The 24,385-nt window shown below is 33.6% G+C and overlaps 1 protein-coding gene and 1 long non-coding RNA gene across 3 annotated transcripts in view; one reads left to right on the top strand and one right to left on the bottom strand.

Moving 5' to 3' along the window:
- LOC125057234 overlaps positions 1-24,385 on the bottom strand; it is a 94,828-nt gene that overhangs the window by 25,101 nt on the left and 45,342 nt on the right. The window contains exon 2 of one of the 2 annotated variants that reach the window (XM_047660798.1): positions 18,919-18,964. The gene's annotated coding sequence lies outside the window, so the exon portion shown is untranslated. Of the gene's footprint in view, positions 1-13,388; positions 13,435-18,918; positions 18,965-24,385 lie in introns of those variants that run through there. The other variant, XM_047660797.1, reaches the window with a different exon arrangement.
- LOC125057235 lies at positions 5,636-6,279 on the top strand. Its single transcript, XR_007118184.1, has 2 exons — positions 5,636-5,784; positions 5,940-6,279. It is a non-coding gene; the product is annotated as an uncharacterized LOC125057235 (long non-coding RNA).

The raw sequence follows: 24,385 nt of genomic DNA, 5'->3' as shown, positions 1-24,385 counted from the left end.
TACTCATATATGGTCGTAAAAACCGATAGTCGTAACAGCCGATGACGTTGTTATTAAGAACTTATTATACAATGGTATTTTGTTTTTGATTTTGTTAAATATAACCGGTATGTTGTTCTAAACGGTTTTGACTGTATATAGAATTTTATTACTTTAAAATTTGGCCTCTGTCCGGAAGGCTTCCTCCTACTTTTTCCACCATATTTAATTTTTTATCATCGTCATCCATTTTTTTCCAGCTACCCTTCGATCCTGTCGATCTATTAGTCTGCCTTGTTTTTTTTGGACCAGTTCATTCGGTTCATTCATCTGTGTAACAGGCTACATGCATTGCCCATCTCCATTTAAGTTGTAGGGCATCAATTATTTTTGTTTTTCTGCGAATACATTCACTTTTCCGTTTGTCGCGTAATTTAATTCCGAGAATACTTGTTTGTATCGCACGCACGCACAAACGTATTTTGTATAACAAAAACAAATTTTGTCAATATTATTCTCAAAAAAATAGTTTATTTCTCTATGGGTGTTGCCCCTACATACAGGCGACGCCTTGATATGTAGTATTTGCGTATGCAAAACTAGTTATACCTTTACCATTTTTAATCAGAGTCTATAGACTTAAGTCACGTCAAAGCATTATAGAAAACTAGTGGACCCGACAGACGTTGTCCTGCATGATATTTCAAGCAATTAATAAAGCAAAGTATGAAAGTACCGACTGCAGCGCCATCTGGCGGGCTGATTTGTGAATCTAAACCTTTCCCAGATCCCCTTGAACACACACAAACAATTTCATCAAAATCGGTCCAGCCGTTTGAGAGAAGTTCAGTGACATACACACTCACAGAAGAATTATATATATATAGTATAAAACAAAGTCGCTTTCTCTGTCCCTATGTCCCTTTGTATGCTTAAATCTTTGAAACTACGCAATGGATTTTGATGCGGTTTTTTTAAATAGATAGAGTGATTCAAGAGGAAGGTTTATATGTATAATAACATCTATTAAATAGTGAAGAAGTACTGTTATTTTTGAGGTTTCTAATGTGATGTCGTAAATAATTACATTTTTTCCGCTTACATTGCAAACGCAGGCTGAACCCTACGAGTTTTATCAAAATAATGTACTAAGTATTGTACACATTGAAAAGGTCTACAGAAAAGTCCGTGACGGTATATGTCTATCTCTTATGGATAACCCACAATAACTTTTTTTTGTCATTTACTTTTTACGACAAATAATGGCTAATTTTCGAAGCGATTTTAACCAATACAGCATTAATCCTTATCCAATTAAATACCTTAAATAAATTGTTGATTTAATATAGATTTATAAGGCCCTTTACAGCATATGATTTAAATGAATATTTTCGATGATATTACAAATTTAATAATTGCGGGACGCAGCGCGTCGGAGGCCGCGGTTCTCCCTATACTCTATAGCACTTTGAATTTAGTATCAGCATTGCATCCGTGCGAAGCCGGGGCGGGTCGCTAGTATATATATAATATATATATAAAGACAATCATAACAATGCATCAGTAATTTAGTTTTACGATCATTCTACGTGTATATGGTATTAATAGCTCACTGAAGTGGTCATACTTTGTTCGGCAGTAATCTTAAATCGCGACCAACTATCTGTTACTATCGACACGAAATATAATTATCGCCAGGAACTATTCGCTTTGTTCCACTTGGCATAGACCCAGCACGAACAATAGAGTAAAATTGTTTGACGTAGTAGAAATAAATATTTATCATCCACCCTCGTTCCACAATCATTCAACATTCCACCTCGACGTCCGTCTTTTCACAACTGAGCGTTTTTTTAGGTTTATACCGCGCACCAGCACTATGTGGAACCAGCTGGCCACCAATGTATATATTTCCGAACCAAATCGATTTAGGGTCCTCAAAGGAAAGTGCGTACCAATTCTTGAAAGACCGGCAACGCACTTGCGAGCCCTGTGGCAATGAGAGACAATATATCATTTAATATCAATTGAACCTCTTGCCCATTTGCTCTTAGTATTGTTATATTTAAAAAAAACCTGCTACTTCTGCTGGCTTCTGGCTACGCCTATTGCAGGCGCCTGTATATATCATGGATGTTGACTCAAGGTTCAAATATAAGAAAACACTATATATAATATACAAAGCCAAAACAGATTACATCGTTAAACAAAATATACGAAACAGAAAACATAAATATATAAAAAAGAAAACTGAAATTAAACATTCAACAAACTAATTGACGAAACGAAACGAAATAAGAAATTGTTACTACTGCTAAATAAAATCTAAGTCCTCCGGCTTGCTAAAATATTTCCTCTTTGGTATGGTGTAGTTAGCTAAAACCCGGGTCATTGACTTTGAAGTGGTTTCCGTCTTAAAAAATAATATAACAATATATCTATAGCTGTAAGATTACTTATAAATAAATAAAAACATGTCTAAACTAAGCCTATTGTGAACAAAGGGCCCAAGTCGAACATACCTTCAGATTGCAATAGAGGAGGGGCCGATGCAACGGTATCGCGGCTCGCTCTTAGTTTTATTGATACGGCTATGATTTTCAGCTTACGAGCTATTGCTGATGTTATAAGCCATAACGGAAACCTTAGATAAGCCAAGCTATTTAAACAATGCCTTACAGCTCCTGTCAGTGAGACAAATGGTTGTTTATTGGAGGATTATTTTGCTTTTATTCTTAGGCCATTCAATGTTATTATTTGGATTTAAATTAGATACGGTTCACCGCAAATGAGTTTCTTTTAAAAAAAACATTACCCTTGTTGGCTTTGGATTTCATATGTTTCGTGATTTTTATTTGTTAAAGTCTTTGTACTTGGAACACACCGTCGGCTTTTTGGTTTTAAGGAATGATTTCACGACCGTAAGAGCGATGTTATAAATTAATATTGAAAGAAAAAACACGACTTCAGCTAGTGTGTTTATTTGTTTGACTGTCTTTTGTTGTTATTGTATCAGCTGTTAAAATAAATAATCTTACATTAAGTTAAATATTATAAAGGCTTAAATATATTAGATAATACTTATATAAAATAAATATATTAATAATTTATCTAGTAGCTCTTATTCCATAGTTTCATAGTTCTTCAAGTACTTTTTTGTATAGTTCGAGATTCCGACTACTACTACTGTTAATACTACTGAGACTACTACTGGGATATTGTCGAAAATGATAAAACTATGATCTAAATGTGATCCTCGAAAACAAAGTCTATTGTTGTCTGTTTCTTATTCTGTGGCCTATTTCTATTTTATACAGATTATACAATAATCTGAATGGCGGACTTAAAACATAATTGGTAGATTTTTCTGTATTAACATCAATATAATATAATGTTTTAATCTATATTTAAAATAGATTCATTTTATTATTGTTAAAAATATTATTTTTATAGTTCAAAAGGAAGGCTTTGTGTAATTAAATTGATATTATATTCAGATAATTCAGTCACCTTCAGATACAGATTAGGAAGAAATACACTCTATTCCACATATTAGAGTTCTGATTTCCCTTGGTCGATAAATTAAATTGATCCAATACAAATGGAATCCCGTAAATTAACTGTAGCGTACTTCACGGGTGGGTGAGTCGAACAGGTGTTTTCATTTAATTAGCGATCATCTTTAGTTCGCTATTAAATGATTCCTGATTTAAATTAACTCGACATGATATATCTTTCTGACTAAACTATTGAGTTTTTATTAACACTTTGTAACAAATAAAAAAAAGGGCGTGCGTACAAATTACACGTCATGTCACAAGTGAAACCTATAGGCAAACTAATTTTTAAGTCTTGTTCATATTTATACAAATCTAAAATATTAGATTTCCGTTAGAGGGAGGGAAAAGGAAGAAGATATGTTAGGAATATTAAATATTAAGTGTCGAAAATTAATACAAATTAAATTTTCTTCGATAATATAAACATGTGGGATTTTAATTTACAATTCATCATTTGAGATTTCAATAAATTATTTTGCATAAAATATAAATTTTTACGAAATTTTAATTTTAAAAATAGAATTTCTATTATATTTCTCTAATAATTTATACCTACAAGAAAAAAGATTAGGGATTATTATACTAGATTCATCATTCATCGGCCTTAGACAATAATACTATTTGACAAGAGTTCCCCCTCCCCTAGCCCCTAACTAAATTTTATAAAAATAGTCACATGATATGTGAACCTCAGCCAGCCAGCGATTCGACTGTTCAAGGAGACTGGCTGGAAAATATCTGTCAAATATCGAAGCTTTATAGTAGCTGTCACTTGTTATCTCTCTATTCTCTGGTAACGTTGGTAGCGTTGGAAGTTCTCCCACTAGGTGGACAGATGACCTGGTGAAGGTGAAGGAAACGCGCTGGATGCACGGGGAACCAGTCTTACTGGAAGTTTAGCAGAGGGGTAACAGTCGGCGTATTAAATACCTAAGATCTTATTGCCATTGCAAGCCGTAGTCTGAATTATCGAGATATTAAAAAACCTTTTCCCACTATCAAAATGCATTTTAAAGATCGATACTGAGTTAACGATGTTTATTTTGCGAACATTATTTTAGTGGGCAATAAATATTTATTTTATGAGTGTATCTCGGCTTTTATCTTGCGGTTGCTTTATTGTTGCGAGACGCAAGGTTATTTGAAAACAGAAATGTTGTAATGTCAATGAATGATAAATATCATTGACAATACTAGAACAAAGACTTTAGGGAAAGTAAGGCAAGAATTCAGGCTCAGATGTCGGAGAAAAGGCCGTGAGGGGCTCATGCGAGCCGTATGTGCCGAGGCCCTGAGCAGGTTGACGTCCAGAGAATTCCAACTCCTACAGAATATGCCCCTAAATATCGATTGGAAATCCCTAAAGTTTTTGTTGTACTAGAAGTAATTTCTAATACGACATTTATTCAAGTAGTAAAAAATAGCTTTTGTTTCAAACTTGGACTAGCTTTTGATAGTTCAGTTATAACCACACTTTTGGGTTCGAGGCTTGATATAAATTGTAAACAGTCGTGTGTTTTTTAAGAATTTCCTCTTGAATAAAGTACTCTAAAAAACCCCTGGACATTCCCTCTTAATTTGGAGCTAAGTTCCGTCTATAAATGTTAAATGTTAATAAAAATAATTTATCAATTACGCGAAATTATAAACTGTGATTTTCACAAGAGCTCTGTGTAATTTATAAAATGACCTTAAATTATACGATTTCTTTCCTCTTTTGGCGAGGTTAAGAACATAGAAATTGTACCTATTTTATCCTTGAGGCTTGCAAGAACCCGTAAATAAGGCTTTGCAAGGTCTTTTACGGGTTTATGTTATGTGTGTAAATAAATTACAATTAAGTCTGAGAAAGACATAAATAGAAACAGAGGTCTTTATTTTTCGCCTTGGATTTTGTAAAACTGTGCAGAACAAATATTTTTATATTATAAACTCAAACTCAAAATATCTTTATTCATATAGGTAAACAAGTAGGTACACTTATGAACGTCAAAAAAGAAGTTAAATTAATTGTAAACTTACATTTACTACCAAGTTCGCAAGTCAAGGGCGTAGAGCGGGTAAGAAAAACTGGCGAGAAACTTTCCGCCATTCTTTTTAACCCTGGAAAGATAGTCTGCGTAAAATTTACGCATGCGTTTTCGAATAATTGCTCTATCTTTCTAATTAGCGCGAATCCATAGCTGTGCGTTTAGGACATTTCATTCGTCGTTGGGAGCTGCCGCGTGACGTAAGTGTCAATAAGGTAAGTGCCACCGATTTTGAAATATAACGACCGCGTGAGTCAAAATTACGCATGATTATCTTTATCGTGACTTTTATGATTTTGGCTTATATGACAGTTTTAGTACTGTTTTAATACTTTATATCATAACTAATATTATAATTTCATTTTTAAAGATATTGAGGCAAATATATATCACAATGGGGAGTATCAATTGAAACCAACACGAAATCCTGGCCGCTCTTATGCAAAGTGATGACGAGCTTCCGTGTGAGGACACCGACAGTGAAGTAGCGGACAACGTTTAAAGTTTTCTTTTTTTTTAAGTAAAAATAAAGGAGTTTAAAAAATTATCTGCAGTATTAATAATTCTAATATATGTGTATATATAATAACATACAATTCATTAAAATAAACTATTAAACCTAGACCTACAACTAATTCAAATTCTTGCGTAAATTTTACGCATGATTATCTTTTCCGTATTACAAAATATGATTATCTTTCTAGGGTTAATCGCTAAGTTTTGAGTCATACAAATTGTTTGAATTGGAGAAAATCAATCCTAAGGATTAGGATTATTTAAATATTCGTCAAATTTATAAAAAGCTTTATTGATTAATTTACATATAATATTTTTTTTATATGGCTGACTAATAATTTGATAACTCGATGTACACAACTAACCTTAAATTTTCTCACTAAGTTATTGATTGTGAAAGTATATTATCTTTGAACCGAAAGGCTTCCGATGGACTATATCATTAAAGGGTGATATATGATTTGATACTATAATAATCTATTAAATACTGTAAATATTTATATACTTTTTAAATATATTATTATATAGGAGTTTATTTATTCATTTTTATTTATTATTATAAACAGCCTAAGTGATTTTCATCGAACCAACCATAAATAATTCATGTTGCATATTATAACTATATTAAGATTTTCCGATCAAAAATAACGAAAGTTATATGAAAAACGTAGAAAAAGTCCCAAAACGCTATAATATCATTTATGATAACATTTACCGGAAACACAGCTGTAGCTAAAATTATTTCAAAATCAATAAATCCTTGAATAAAGCAAAACTATCGCAAGCGCAGCGTGGAATTCGATTCGAGCGTTGCCCTCAAAATCTGCAAGGGCGAACGATGCTGATAACTGTTATGATATAGTATCGCTCGTTAGAAATTGGGACCGCTGGGTAGCGATTGTAATCGAATAGACACTCGAATGATAAATTCGATTATTATATACAATGACCCGGAACGGTCTTGTGAAGGTATTCTTATATAAAAGAGCAGTGTTGGCCTAGTAGCTTATGCGTGCGACTCTCATTCCTGAGGTCGTAGGTTCGATCTCCGGCTGTTCACCAATGGACTTAATTTCTATGTGCGTATTTAACATTTGCTCAAACGGTGAAGGAAACCGGTTTGCTTTAGACCTAAAAAGTCGACGGCGTGTGTCAGGCACAGGTGGCTGATCACCTACTTGCCTATCAGATCGACGAATGATCATGAAACAGATACAGAATCTGAGGCCTAGACTTAAAAAAGGTTCAAACGCCACTGATTTTTTTATATTTATCCTGATATTGGGAGTTCTCTTCACTACCCAGTAATATGATATTAATATCAGATACGAAAAGTGGTCCAAAATGTTTAATCCTCACGCAACTATGAAACTCACGGAACAGAAGAACGTATAGATTTAACGAATTAAGTTTTTACTTTGACATTTCACCACATAGTAGGGAAATGTTCAGACATGTACTGATAAGTATTATACAACATTCCACAATTGAGAGATTTTTAAGGCACTTTTTTCCGCGCACCACCACTATGTGGCACCAGCTGCCCATTGATGCGTGGCCAAACCAATTCTTATGGACCCTTATAAGGAAACGCACGGAATATTTCAGTGGTGGTGAAATAACTGCCTTAAATAACGCTCAGCTGTGGAACGATTGACATTAAGGTCATACGGGTGGAATTTCGGTGGAAAACTTAGCTGGAGCTATTAATCCGCACAACTCCTCTAAACGCTGTCCATGGTAAATGCGGTAGAAGCTGCAGTGAGACACTATATCTTTACGCAACGCCAAGGGGCCAACGCAACGCATTAAATAAATGTTATCAAACAAATTACCATCGGAAAGCTATTAACCAAATATTGATCGATACACCGTTAATAACTTTATGACAACATAAATAATTTGTAACTCAAAAATTGTCGAGCATTAATAATATTACATAATATTGCTACGTGCTTCGTCTACAAAAACATTTTGAAGACGTCTCAATGGTGTTAGACACAGCCTCTGCGTCCTTACTGACGTGTCAATTGTACGAATGTTAGCTTTCTGTGTGACATTATACAAAACGCTATTTGTTATTAGACATTGTTGGCCTAGTGGCTTCAACGTGGGAATCTCATGCCTGAGGTCGTAGGTTTGATTTTCGGCTGTGCGCCAATGGACTTTCTGTATATATGCGCTTTTAACATTCGCTCGAACGGTGAAGAAAAACATCGTTTGTCTCAAAAGCTTGTCTTAGACCCAAGAAGCCGACGGCGTGTGTCAGGTACAGGACTACTTGCCTATTAGATTGACAAATGATCATGAAAAAGATAGAGAAATCTGAGGCCCAAACATAAAAAAAGGTAGCAGCGTCACTGATTTATTTATTTCAATTTGTTATTAATAGATACAGCCTTCCAGTTCCAGGTCAAATTAACTATGAAGATCACTTTACAGAATGAGCAAGAAGAAATAAGAAGAACTCTTTCCAATAGTAGAAATGTTTTTTCTACTATTCGCTTTTTGAAGAGAATAATAATCATAGGTTTATATACCATATGAAATAAAATATAAGCCAATTTATAGCTCCGGAGAAATATTATATGGATATTAAAGCCTTCATTACTTTAAGAACCCGGTAGTCCGTAAATTGTCAGCTGTCTGAGTTACACGTTACGGCGATAAAATGTTTAAATTTACAAGCACTGGTAAAAGATGTTATAAGAATACAAATTTAACAAGGCCCGCCGTTGTTCAGTGCCTGTTAAATATAATTATGTTCATTTGTTTTATAATTTTATTTGTTTGTTGTTTTGTTTATTTCTGTTATCGCTTACTACGTCATGTGCCACTTTACAAATATTTTCTTGATAAAATAAACATATGAAGGCTTGCAATGTAAAAATGATTGTCATAATTGATTAGGCTATAGTCGTCTATCAAATCAAATCAAATCAAAATACGTTTATTCAATTTAGATGCTTCTTAGAGCATGCTTATGAATGTCAACAACGTTTACAAAATTCACGAAAGAGCAGGGCTACGCCATCAGAGAGCAGATTCAATTTTTTTAATACTGGGACATCATGGAACATAATGATCTAGCCTAACTAAAGACTAATAAGTAATTCTAACCTAATTTACTAATAAGAATATTTAACATAAGAAAGTGTCCGAAACCTTAGTCTCTATTAAAGGATATACACTATGTTCTTATTTTTTATATTTTTTAATTGTGTAGCACTTAACACTAACGTGCGCAAACACCAATTCACAAATTCAAATGGTTTTGTCCTTTTCAATCTTCGCACTAGGTCCGTGGTGTCAAGAAGTTGACACCAAAAATAAGCAATTAAAAAGTGGCGAGTTTATTGTCAAGCTCTCGTTCTCGTCCGATCTACGCCCTTGTGTTCCCTGGCCTGACTTGACAATAAATTGTACTTTGCACTAACACAATCTTCTGACTAGGCCCGTGGTGTCCAGAAGTTGTATGGCCTCGCCTAGATTAGCCTTGATTCCAAAATGGCGTCATTTTCGTTAACCCCATTTCGACCGAGTCTTTGAATATCTATTCAACGCAATATAAGTCTCTGTTGTAGTTGTTTCTCCGCTTGTGCCCGCTTTTTCCGTTTACTTAAACCGTACGTTAGACGCAAGGCCGCCCTCGTGGGAACCATCTCACGGCGATAGATTCCTTTATCAATTTACTTACAACTATTATCTATTAGCCTTATTTATTACCGGTCACTTCGGCCATTTTATTGTTCAATAAATACCTTAGACGGTATGCGACAATGCCTTGCTAAACATTGTCTTATAATAGACTGTTATGGGAGCGCTAAGCGAATAAGTGTAGAGGCTATTCACATTCCTATTAAGTTTACTTTATATTATTTATTATTATGTATAGTAACACACTGGCAGCGTTTAATAAGCTAATGCGCGTGTATTTTGAGATTTGGAGAAACTATCCAATCTATTTTTAAAGGTGTTCAAAGATGGTGCACTAATTACACTTTCCGGAAACCTATTCCAGTCGTTATGTTATATTTAATCGGCACGAACTTCTACTACTAAATTATATGGTATATGTAAAATATTGTAAATTTAAATTAACATACCTTATCAAAAATTCGTTTTGATATTTATATAACAATTAATATACATTTAACTGAGAATTAACAGGCTCATGAAATACAGTTCTAACTACATCAGGAGCGAGTACGTAACATGTTTGTGTGGCGAATATGGTTTTTGAGGTTCATAGGTGTAGAGAACAGTATTGGTCTATCGTCATCCCTGAGGTTGTGCGTTCGAATCATGGCTGTGCACCAATGGAATTCAGGTGAAGCGATACATCGTAAGGAGCGTTTCTCAAACCCAAAAATCTATGAACTATGAAATATAAATGATCAAAGAAACAGATGCAAACTGAGACCGAGATTCATATATCTATATGAATTTTGAGTTAGAATTTTTACGGGTTGCAATCAGCTACCTCTATCCAATCCAATAACATGCAACGATCATAAAATGAAACGATTCATAAGAAATGTGTCTTATGATAGTGCAGCTGCACATGTGTTCTGGTAAACACGAGAAACATTTATATGAAACCAGCTGCCCACTGAAGTGATTCCGAACCAATTCGTCTTAGAATCCTTCAAGAAGAGAGCGTAGCAATTCTTAAACGGCCGGAAACTCACTTGCGAGCCCTCTGGAAATGTGACTACGGGTGACGTATAACTTAACATCCGGTTATATAAATAAATCTGTAGGCAACATTTAAATTGAATAATTTTTAGTAAATCAAATTTGATTGACTATTTAAATAATTCTCATACACACTTTCACATACTTGCCCTAACTTTTACACCATCACACAACATAGCCAAATTAGGTACCACTTAGTTAAATTGAATAATTTTTATTTGTTTGTTTCCTTTTGTAAATTTTTATACCTTTTTGTAGTTAAATGTATTATTGTATTCCATCTATATAATTTATGTTAGCTGTAAGATTACGAAATAAATAAATGAACAAAGAATTTAACGCACTCACTTGCCGTAAAATTTTTCATTAAAATCAAAGGATCGGTAATTATACCGAACAATGTCTATATGCCGACAAACAAAAGGTATCATGGGTGGTAAAAGAAATTATACAAAATTGAAACGTCACTCACGTATTTTATTAAGTCATGATGAGGTTGGCCTTAAACTTAATAATAGGGTGGTATTTTGTTCTAATATATATCCAGCTTTTATCAGCGCCAGATTGAACGCGAATATAATATAACGCGAAATTTGAGTAGGGCGTCAAATATAGCAAGCTCATGATTAAGAAAAATTTGTAAGTAATTCTGATAAATAAGTATACATATAAATATGACTTTCGTATGTTCCAAAACTTTCGATTTGACATACAGGCGTCATACTTAGCGTTAAGGCTCTACTCTGGATAAAAAAACTCTATGGCGCTACAACCTTCTTAGGGGTTGGCCTCAGATTTCTGAAACCGTTTCATGATCATTTTTTTCAATCTAATAGACAAGTAGGTAATCTGCCTCCTGTGCCTGACACACGCCTTCGTCTTTTTGGTTCTGAGACTCCGCTAGAGCGAATGTTAAATGCGGACATAGAAAGATAGTCCATTGGTGCACAGCCGGAGTCGAACCTACGAACTCAGGGATGAGAGTTGCACACTCAAGCCACTAGGCCAATACTACTCACCTTTGACTCTGGATACCTAAGCCAAAACTCGCCTGTGTATAATAGATGATATCAATGATTTTTTGATCACTATAGCCAAAATTTTCGAAATATCTTCGACATTCTTATACCAACATTGCTAGTCTACCTTTAGCGGTTCTTCATCACCTTACAAACTCAGAATTTTCCTTGGTCTAAAACCAGTATTCAGTTTTAACAAATAAAATTAAGTATTCTATAAAATTATTTGTTGATTTTACTGCAGTAAAATATATCGATAGTACTCGTATTTGCAAGTGATTTCCCGGGCGATAAATCGTCAGACATACAACTGTACCCGTCCGTTAGCTGCGCCGCTCAGCTGTCTAGCTGGATGATTCACTGTCTTCAAATAAACTATAACTGGACTTGCAAACTACTATTACTGTACTTTAAAATTGTTTAGGATTTTTTTTAAAGACAATTCACACCAATTGACCTAGTCCCATGCTAAGCTGGTGAAGCTTGTGTTATGGGTACTAGGCAATGGATATACATAAATATTATAGATAGATAGACATATAAATACATATTTAAACACCCAAGACCTAAGAACAACACCAAATGCTCATCGCATCGATGTTCGTCTCAGCCGGGGATCGAACCCTGAACCCATTCACAGTCAGGGCTACTAACCACTAGACCAATGAGTCGTCAATATTATTATTATTCGTTATATTAGAGTAGTAGATTTACAATTCCATGTAATTTTTTTTTTAATTTTCTTCTCTAACGTAAGACATAGCCACCTGCCCACTAGATGAATATTCAGGCTTTCAATAGCGAAACCGATTCTGATGATTTTGTATGAAAAAACATAGTTCTCTCAATTTAGGATCGCGTGGTACCAAAACTCAACACTGAAGTAAAGAAAGACATAAAACGAAATATCATAATGTCATTGACTTTATTAAGCACTTAGAGGTAGATTGTTGCATATAAAACCTAAAAATATTTTCGTAATAAGATTTAGGTTTTTTGAACCACTTATTTGATATATAAAAACCAATCGCTATAAACCTTTTAGGGGCTCAGATTTTTGGATTTCTTTCGGGATTTTTTTGTAATAGGTAGTTAGGTTTTTATTAGGTAGGCTTTTGAGCTTGACATACACTGTCGACTATTTAGGGTTAAATGCACATATAGACGGAAAGTCTGCCCACAGGAATCAAATACACTAGGCTGCTCAATCGTTAAAATTATGTAACTCTTAAAATATTTTTATTTTAACAACTTTTTGTAAATGAATTATGTATTTTAATTACAATTACGAAAAAAAAGGTGGATAGAAGAAATAGAAGCGGTAGCAGGAAACGAATGGAGAAAGAGAGCCATAGACAGAGTTAGTTGGAAAAAGCTGGAGGAGGCCTATACCCGTGAAGGGGTTCCGATCGACGGTACTGAAGGAAGCTAGAATATAGAATAACAAGCAAAAAAAAAATTAATGTATAAAAATTTAAAATAATCTAAGCTGTGTTTAATAATTTGTTTTTTTGTCACGATTGGAAATAAAACGGGCTTTATTATTATGATTATTAATTACGATTACGATAGTAATATATATTTACCTGATATTAATATCTTGTGTGACGTTGTAGATCTTTACGTAACAATCTGAAAAGAGAAGAAAATTCATTAGATTTATGACAACTATTGTAATTCTAGTATAGTGTATACTATATTGTGAGATAAATAATGTATCAAAGCACAGTTTTAATATTAGAATTAGTAGATTTAGTTTGATTCCGGCCAATCGTTAGGTTCAAAATAGAGCTTTTTACCAATTCTTGAAAGGCCGGCAACGCACTTGCGAGCCTTCTGGCATTGTGAGTGTCAATGGGCGGCGGTATCACTTAACTTCAGGTGAGCCTCCTGCCCGTTTGCCTCCTATTACATAAAAAAAGCTAAAATTTTTAATGTATTTTTTTTCCAGGGAATAAAACCAAGACCTCCGTGTTTAGATTACTATTACTATTAGTTTAAGAGCATAGAGAATTTAACCTTGTCATTAGTTTTGCCATTACATCTGCCTTGAGTTACAATCTTACATATAAAATTGTTGTGTTTCTTAGAATTCAAATTATTGCTTATTTTGTGATTGTACTGATATGAAAACATGGAATTTAATTTTAATGAGGCAAATCCTTTATAGGCTTTGTGATAAACGGTAGGGTTTAAGTGAAACACTATAGCAAGTTAAGAAATTATTTAATATGATATATTGATAGTTTTACATTAAATTTAAAACACATTTAAATTTCTATAATCTTATTTTTAGGTATCTGTGTGCCCCTTTTTGGCAATAACCTCCTCAAAATCTTCAAGGAATGAAGAAAAATACTTGTTTTAATCACGGGGTAGACGTCATAGATTTCAGAGATTTATTATTATTTAAGATTTGGCGCCGAAAGCGACAATTGAATGAAAACAACATAAAAGGGGCTGAAAATCTAAAACAAATGACGGTTCGGTTCTCTTTTTGTGATATTAAATCGCTTGTTACTAGACTAGAGAGGCTGTAGACCAATCATAATCAAATGCACTAGAGTTTCATTTATATATATATTATTTATTTATGTATTAACACTTTTTTGCATATACAATCTGGTAACATAAATGATTAAGGAGGCAACAGCGGCCTTATCAAGGCAAGGAATTCGAAAAAAAACTAAGTAACTAATTTAACTAAATGAAATGAAATTTGTTACTAGTAGTTATTTAGTTAAATTAGTAGTAGGTTAAAGGTACAAAAGGACGAAGCCTTTTATTTTTTTTAATTTTCTATTTATCAATTTTTAATTATTATTATTACTATGTAGGTTAAAAATATTGTAAATACTGTATATTTTGTGTTGGAATTGTATATTTAAAAAGAATAAAATGCAAATCAATGAAACTAACAAAAAAATTAAAAACTAATCTTAATAGTCATTACACAGAATACAATTTTACTATTACAAGTATTTCACTCTACAAGCACATACCTTGGGCCACGCCCAGTGATGTTCCGAGCAATGTTAGTTGGAACTAACAAACAGATGTCTCTGATACGTGGCGGCGTGTTGCCCGACATCAGACCATTTACGTACTATGACAGTTCTACAGAAAATCGGACGAAACGTTGCCAATATATTTGACTAATTGATATATTTACTTCTTTATCCTACAACTAACATAAATTATATATTACAAAAAGCAATTATACTTAATATATAGCCAAAGATGGAATACATATACCTTTACAAGGTTCAAACATATACAAAAGAAAAAATCAATAAAAATATTAAATACATTTAAGTAGGTAAATCCTATTTATATGTTATGTTGTGTGTTGTGTGATAGTGTGAAAGTGAGGGTATGTATGTGGCGTGCTCATGATGCACCTGATTCAGCGCTATGGATACTCCTTTTAAGAATATTACGCGTACGTTAAACAAGTCAAGGCACAAATAGTGCGTCTTTAAAACATACAGACTATTACGCTTCACTCGATTGATGGGACATTTAATTGAATGAATTAATCTTTAAAAATTGTATAATGTACTTAACTGTTCGGTTAAGGTCTAAAAGTTCTTCTTGTTTTGTTGGCGTTAGTATGTTCGCTCGTTTCAGGGTATAACTCTTTGTACTGATTGTAACTGTCGCTATATGTACATGTATAGTGTAAACTCTTTATAACGAATTCATGGACCGAGCATTTTGTGTCGTTATAGAGAACAAATTTAACCAATTACAATAATTTCTAATTTTACAGTATCTAAATTATCCTTTTTTTCTCCATCTTGACAGTTTCAAAGTTTGTTTACGACTCATAATACACGATAGGTGACGATGGTGTGTTTAGTAACTGAGACCTACATTTCCTACAGGCAATGTACACGTGTTAATGCGTCGCTATTACATTATATTGTGGCATGTATAGTTTAAAAAATTTGTACTGCGCTTCTAACATGTGTTTTTATATAAATGTAAAGTAACCGCATGCGCATGATTATAGTAGTCCTCATATCGTGAGATCATCCAATGTCATTTGCCCGATGCGCTTACGTGACGTAGATAACTTTGAGCCTTGCGTTCCCAGGAAAATGCTTTTGGAAAGTCATTTTGATTTAGAAATAAGTATTCTGCAATTTAAAACTATAACATAGACTCCGTTGTTTAGTGGTAAACATAAACCAGATATGCTGGGTTCGATTCCCGGCGTATAATGTTTCGAGGTCGGACGCAGTAAGTTGAGGCTATATTCCATGCCCCATTAGTTGCGAAGCTTTAAAGAAAAAGCTGCAGTTATAAATAGTATTGTAAATTGTTTACGATTTTATAACTTTGTATGTATATTTAAACGATTTTAATTTACTACGGATTTTAAGCTGTGTTAGTCTAGTGGCGTCAGCGTGTCACTCTCATCCATGAGGTCGTAGGTTCGATCCCCGGATGTGCACCAACTTCCTTTATATGTGCGCATTTAACATTCACTCGAACGGTGAAGGAAAACATCGTGAGGAAACCGGCTTGTCTTAGACATAAAACTCGACGGTGTGTGTCAGGCACAGGAGGCAGATCACTTGCCTATTAGATTGACAATCATGAAACATCTGAGGCCCAGACCTAAAAAGTTTGAAGCGCCACTGATTTATTTTTTAAATTTTAGATAAGGGTTTCAAAGGCGAGACTGAACGCTTTTATCCCTCCAGTATGTAATAAACGTATAATGTATTATGTGTATCAATAATACATTTTGTATTAAAAATTAAAACAACATTTTTGTTTAGAAAGTTATAAAATAAGCCCACGAAATGTTTCTCTATTTCCCTATTTTCCAGCCTAACGCTAAACGTTGATAAATTGTTATTCAAACCAGACTCTTTCTTCGGAGATCAACTAATTGGTAGACACTTGTTAAAAGCGAATCTACTCGATCACGTGTTGGCAACTCTTGTTAACACTTCCTTAAACTAAATTAGCTGTATAAATGACCTACCCCAGAAACGTCTATCTAAACGTTTCCGCACTATTGCTTTTCGTTTAATGGTATTTATTTTAACCGTGTGGAGTTTTAGTTAAAAGTTAACGGATCGTACAAACACATATGTGTTTGGGTAAATAGCAAGCGAGCGAATTGTTAATAATTAAATATATAAATTAATAAAGTAAGAAAAATATTATATACCTATTAGCGAATCCGACAGACGTTGTCCTGTACACATCGTACATTTTGTGTAAGATTGAACATTTTCCTCTCATCCTTGGGACCCAGAGTAGGTTATGACTGACGCCACCACCCTAAAGCTTAGGTTTCCTAGAAAAGCGGTGCCGTTAACTAACGGCCGTCATTTTACGGTTGTTAATAACAGATGTCCTTACTTTTTAATATAATGCAAAAAAAACTCATTTTCGCTCGTCCAAGTCACGTTTCCACTCATTGTGTTAATTAAATATGGTCACCGCTACACGCGAAAAACGTTGAACTAATGTATATCACCGCTATGACGGCCGTCATGCAAATGACAGCACCGCTATTTGACGTTACGGTGACTACACATTCACTAGAAAACCTACTCCGATGTTATTTATAGACAACGTATGGGTGACGTCACCCAACGTTCATTACGGTCGTTAGATAGCGGCACCGCTTTTATAGGAAACCTAAGCTTAAGCCCCTAAGGTCCTTGGACAGGGTCTTATTTATTTATTTACTTCGTTACCATACTACATATATAAAATCATACATATAAAAATAAAAAAGCAGGTTAAGCAAAAATATATCGATAGTACTCGTATTTGCAAGTGATTTCCCGGGCGATAAATCGTCAGACATACAACTGTACCCGTCCGTTAGCTGCGCCGCTCAGCTGTCTAGCTGGATGATTCACTGTCTTCAAATAAACTATAACTGGACTTGCAAACTACTATTACTGTACTTTAAAATTGTTTAGGATTTTTTTTAAAGACAATTCACACCAATTGACCTAGTCCCATGCTAAGCTGGTGAAGCTTGTGTTATGGGTACTAGGCAATGGATATACATAAATATTATAGATAGATAGACATATAAATACATATTTAAACACCCAAGACCTAAGAACAACACCAAATGCTCATCGCATCGATGTTCGTCTCAGCCGGGGATCGAACCCTGAACCCATTCACAGTCAGGGCTACTAACCACTAGACCAATGAGTCGTCAATATTATTATTATTCGTTATATTAGAGTAGTAGATTTACAATTCCATGTAATTTTTTTTTTAATTTTCTTCTCTAACGTAAGACATAGCCACCTGCCCACTAGATGAATATTCAGGCTTTCAATAGCGAAACCGATTCTGATGATTTTGTATGAAAAAACATAGTTCTCTCAATTTAGGATCGCGTGGTACCAAAACTCAACACTGAAGTAAAGAAAGACATAAAACGAAATATCATAATGTCATTGACTTTATTAAGCACTTAGAGGTAGATTGTTGCATATAAAACCTAAAAATATTTTCGTAATAAGATTTAGGTTTTTTGAACCACTTATTTGATATATAAAAACCAATCGCTATAAACCTTTTAGGGGCTCAGATTTTTGGATTTCTTTCGGGATTTTTTTGTAATAGGTAGTTAGGTTTTTATTAGGTAGGCTTTTGAGCTTGACATACACTGTCGACTATTTAGGGTTAAATGCACATATAGACGGAAAGTCTGCCCACAGGAATCAAATACACTAGGCTGCTCAATCGTTAAAATTATGTAACTCTTAAAATATTTTTATTTTAACAACTTTTTGTAAATGAATTATGTATTTTAATTACAATTACGAAAAAAAAGGTGGATAGAAGAAATAGAAGCGGTAGCAGGAAACGAATGGAGAAAGAGAGCCATAGACAGAGTTAGTTGGAAAAAGCTGGAGGAGGCCTATACCCGTGAAGGGGTTCCGATCGACGGTACTGAAGGAAGCTAGAATATAGAATAACAAGCAAAAAAAAAATTAATGTATAAAAATTTAAAATAATCTAAGCTGTGTTTAATAATTTGTTTTTTTGTCACGATTGGAAATAAAACGGGCTTTATTATTATGATTATTAATTACGATTACGATAGTAATATATATTTACCTGATATTAATATCTTGTGTGACGTTGTAGATCTTTACGTAACAATCTGAAAAGAGAAGAAAATTCATTAGATTTATGACAACTATTGTAATTCTAGTATAGTGTATACTATATTGTGAGATAAATAATGTATCAAAGCACAGTTTTAATATTAGAATTAGTAGATTTAGTTTGATTCCGGCCAATCGTTAGGTTCAAAATAGAGCTTTTTACCAATTCTTGAAAGGCCGGCAACGCACTTGCGAGCCTTCTGGCATTGTGAGTGTCAATGGGCGGCGGTATCACTTAACTTCAGGTGAGCCTCCTGCCCGTTTGCCTCCTATTACATAAAAAAAGCTAAAATTTTTAATGTATTTTTTTTCCAGGGAATAAAACCAAGACCTCCGTGTTTAGATTACTATTACTATTAGTTTAAGAGCATAGAGAATTTAACCTTGTCATTAGTTTTGCCATTACATCTGCCTTGAGTTACAATCTTACATATAAAATTGTTGTGTTTCTTAGAATTCAAATTATTGCTTATTTTGTGATTGTACTGATATGAAAACATGGAATTTAATTTTAATGAGGCAAATCCTTTATAGGCTTTGTGATAAACGGTAGGGTTTAAGTGAAACACTATAGCAAGTTAAGAAATTATTTAATATGATATATTGATAGTTTTACATTAAATTTAAAACACATTTAAATTTCTATAATCTTATTTTTAGGTATCTGTGTGCCCCTTTTTGGCAATAACCTCCTCAAAATCTTCAAGGAATGAAGAAAAATACTTGTTTTAATCACGGGGTAGACGTCATAGATTTCAGAGATTTATTATTATTTAAGATTTGGCGCCGAAAGCGACAATTGAATGAAAACAACATAAAAGGGGCTGAAAATCTAAAACAAATGACGGTTCGGTTCTCTTTTTGTGATATTAAATCGCTTGTTACTAGACTAGAGAGGCTGTAGACCAATCATAATCAAATGCACTAGAGTTTCATTTATATATATATTATTTATTTATGTATTAACACTTTGTTGCATATACAATCTGGTAACATAAATGATTAAGGAGGCAACAGCGGCCTTATCAAGGCAAGGAATTCGAAAAAAAACTAAGTAACTAATTTAACTAAATGAAATGAAATTTGTTACTAGTAGTTATTTAGTTAAATTAGTAGTAGGTTAAAGGTACAAAAGGACGAAGCCTTTTATTTTTTTTAATTTTCTATTTATCAATTTTTAATTATTATTATTACTATGTAGGTTAAAAATATTGTAAATACTGTATATTTTGTGTTGGAATTGTATATTTAAAAAGAATAAAATGCAAATCAATGAAACTAACAAAAAAATTAAAAACTAATCTTAATAGTCATTACACAGAATACAATTTTACTATTACAAGTATTTCACTCTACAAGCACATACCTTGGGCCACGCCCAGTGATGTTCCGAGCAATGTTAGTTGGAACTAACAAACAGATGTCTCTGATACGTGGCGGCGTGTTGCCCGACATCAGACCATTTACGTACTATGACAGTTCTACAGAAAATCGGACGAAACGTTGCCAATATATTTGACTAATTGATATATTTACTTCTTTATCCTACAACTAACATAAATTATATATTACAAAAAGCAATTATACTTAATATATAGCCAAAGATGGAATACATATACCTTTACAAGGTTCAAACATATACAAAAGAAAAAATCAATAAAAATATTAAATACATTTAAGTAGGTAAATCCTATTTATATGTTATGTTGTGTGTTGTGTGATAGTGTGAAAGTGAGGGTATGTATGTGGCGTGCTCATGATGCACCTGATTCAGCGCTATGGATACTCCTTTTAAGAATATTACGCGTACGTTAAACAAGTCAAGGCACAAATAGTGCGTCTTTAAAACATACAGACTATTACGCTTCACTCGATTGATGGGACATTTAATTGAATGAATTAATCTTTAAAAATTGTATAATGTACTTAACTGTTCGGTTAAGGTCTAAAAGTTCTTCTTGTTTTGTTGGCGTTAGTATGTTCGCTCGTTTCAGGGTATAACTCTTTGTACTGATTGTAACTGTCGCTATATGTACATGTATAGTGTAAACTCTTTATAACGAATTCATGGACCGAGCATTTTGTGTCGTTATAGAGAACAAATTTAACCAATTACAATAATTTCTAATTTTACAGTATCTAAATTATCCTTTTTTTCTCCATCTTGACAGTTTCAAAGTTTGTTTACGACTCATAATACACGATAGGTGACGATGGTGTGTTTAGTAACTGAGACCTACATTTCCTACAGGCAATGTACACGTGTTAATGCGTCGCTATTACATTATATTGTGGCATGTATAGTTTAAAAAATTTGTACTGCGCTTCTAACATGTGTTTTTATATAAATGTAAAGTAACCGCATGCGCATGATTATAGTAGTCCTCATATCGTGAGATCATCCAATGTCATTTGCCCGATGCGCTTACGTGACGTAGATAACTTTGAGCCTTGCGTTCCCAGGAAAATGCTTTTGGAAAGTCATTTTGATTTAGAAATAAGTATTCTGCAATTTAAAACTATAACATAGACTCCGTTGTTTAGTGGTAAACATAAACCAGATATGCTGGGTTCGATTCCCGGCGTATAATGTTTCGAGGTCGGACGCAGTAAGTTGAGGCTATATTCCATGCCCCATTAGTTGCGAAGCTTTAAAGAAAAAGCTGCAGTTATAAATAGTATTGTAAATTGTTTACGATTTTATAACTTTGTATGTATATTTAAACGATTTTAATTTACTACGGATTTTAAGCTGTGTTAGTCTAGTGGCGTCAGCGTGTCACTCTCATCCATGAGGTCGTAGGTTCGATCCCCGGATGTGCACCAACTTCCTTTATATGTGCGCATTTAACATTCACTCGAACGGTGAAGGAAAACATCGTGAGGAAACCGGCTTGTCTTAGACATAAAACTCGACGGTGTGTGTCAGGCACAGGAGGCAGATCACTTGCCTATTAGATTGACAATCATGAAACATCTGAGGCCCAGACCTAAAAAGTTTGAAGCGCCACTGATTTATTTTTTAAATTTTAGATAAGGGTTTCAAAGGCGAGACTGAACGCTTTTATCCCTCCAGTATGTAATAAACGTATAATGTATTATGTGTATCAATAATACATTTTGTATTAAAAATTAAAACAACATTTTTGTTTAGAAAGTTATAAAATAAGCCCACGAAATGTTTCTCTATTTCCCTATTTTCCAGCCTAACGCTAAACGTTGATAAATTGTTATTCAAACCAGACTCTTTCTTCGGAGATCAACTAATTGGTAGACACTTGTTAAAAGCGAATCTACTCGATCACGTGTTGGCAACTCTTGTTAACACTTCCTTAAACTAAATTAGCTGTATAAATGACCTACCCCAGAAACGTCTATCTAAACGTTTCCGCACTATTGCTTTTCGTTTAATGGTATTTATTTTAACCGTGTGGAGTTTTAGTTAAAAGTTAACGGATCGTACAAACACATATGTGTTTGGGTAAATAGCAAGCGAGCGAATTGTTAATAATTAAATATATAAATTAATAAAGTAAGAAAAATATTATATACCTATTAGCGAATCCGACAGACGTTGTCCTGTACACATCGTACATTTTGTGTAAGATTGAACATTTTCCTCTCATCCTTGGGACCCAGAGTAGGTTATGACTGACGCCACCACCCTAAAGCTTAGGTTTCCTAGAAAAGCGGTGCCGTTAACTAACGGCCGTCATTTTACGGTTGTTAATAACAGATGTCCTTACTTTTTAATATAATGCAAAAAAAACTCATTTTCGCTCGTCCAAGTCACGTTTCCACTCATTGTGTTAATTAAATATGGTCACCGCTACACGCGAAAAACGTTGAACTAATGTATATCACCGCTATGACGGCCGTCATGCAAATGACAGCACCGCTATTTGACGTTACGGTGACTACACATTCACTAGAAAACCTACTCCGATGTTATTTATAGACAACGTATGGGTGACGTCACCCAACGTTCATTACGGTCGTTAGATAGCGGCACCGCTTTTATAGGAAACCTAAGCTTAAGCCCCTAAGGTCCTTGGACAGGGTCTTATTTATTTATTTACTTCGTTACCATAATACATATATAAAATCATACATATAAAAATAAAAAAGCAGGTTACATAAGTTATTAGACAACGGGCGGCCTTATCGCTAACAAGCGATTTCTTCCAGGCAACAATAATATGGAACAATAAAAAAAACACCTATAGAGGGTAAAGTACAAGAAATGCATAATTAATTAACAAGAAAAAAACTTAAAATAACATGTAACTAAAACTAAAGTTAAATAAAGTTAAATGTAAAGAAAAAAAATGTAAAAGCTAATCTACAGGTAAATTAATATATATTAGTACATAGTAGCTAAGTCTTACTGTATCATGTTTCAAATCGGTGCTTAAATAGTATAAAAACTTAGTTGGTACAGGCTTATTCGTAAAAAAAAAAAACTGTATGTGATCCAAATGCCAATATTAGAACCGCCTTGCGCTTGCGCTTATCTCTTATTCTCTTATATCTCTCGCGATGCATCTATAAATATGTTATATACTAGCAGACCGGACCACGCGTTGCTGAGGCTAAGGTGTTTGTTATATTAAATAGTAGTAAACTATTCAAGGGAACCGGTAGGAGAACACCAGTCATGGGGACCACCATGCTTCTTTGGTGGTTATGCCATCAAATTGTAGCTTATGTGAAATGTTGGTACTATCAACACAGCGCCATCTGTTAGAATAACTGTTAAATAATAAACAAATAATATTGCTGGTATAAATTAAGATGTAAGCTATCCTATCTTTTAAGTTAGATCAAACTGCACACGGTGTGCAAATTTGATTGAAATCGGTTAAGTAGATTAGGAGTCCATAGCGGACAAACAACGTGACGCGTAATTTGTATATATTAAGATATATATAGTGTACTTTGGAAATGTTATATACACTCTTAATATGTCAAATCAAATATATTATAAACATGTTTATTGTATTTGGGTTATTATAATCTATAATCTCGAGATAGCAACAGGTTTTGTAATCACTTTTTCACTTCCGAAACTCGATAATTCAATTACCTCCTGTTTCTAACTTATACCGGAAATACACTCGCATCGGATATATAGATTTAAATAAAGTTTATGTCAATTAACGATAAAAATCTATAAAAAGCTAGATCTTAGAACCATTAATTATATTTATAGAAACAATTGTTTTGTTTTACTTTATAAAACAGTGTATTAAACAAGCCTTAAAATACTGTTAATCATTATTCATAAATCAGTTACACTATGTATTTTATTTTGTTTTAATATAAATTGAACATTTGTAATATCTTAATATATATAAATTATGGGTCACGTTGTTTGTCCGCTATGGACTCCTAAACTACCGAACCGATATCAATCA

Source organism: Pieris napi, chromosome 16, assembly GCF_905475465.1.
Source record: "Pieris napi chromosome 16, ilPieNapi1.2, whole genome shotgun sequence".
In the NCBI taxonomy this organism is placed as follows: domain Eukaryota; kingdom Metazoa; phylum Arthropoda; class Insecta; order Lepidoptera; family Pieridae; genus Pieris; species Pieris napi.
Note: the sequence above shows the minus strand (reverse complement) of the source record. Positions and strands in the feature narration are given on the sequence as shown.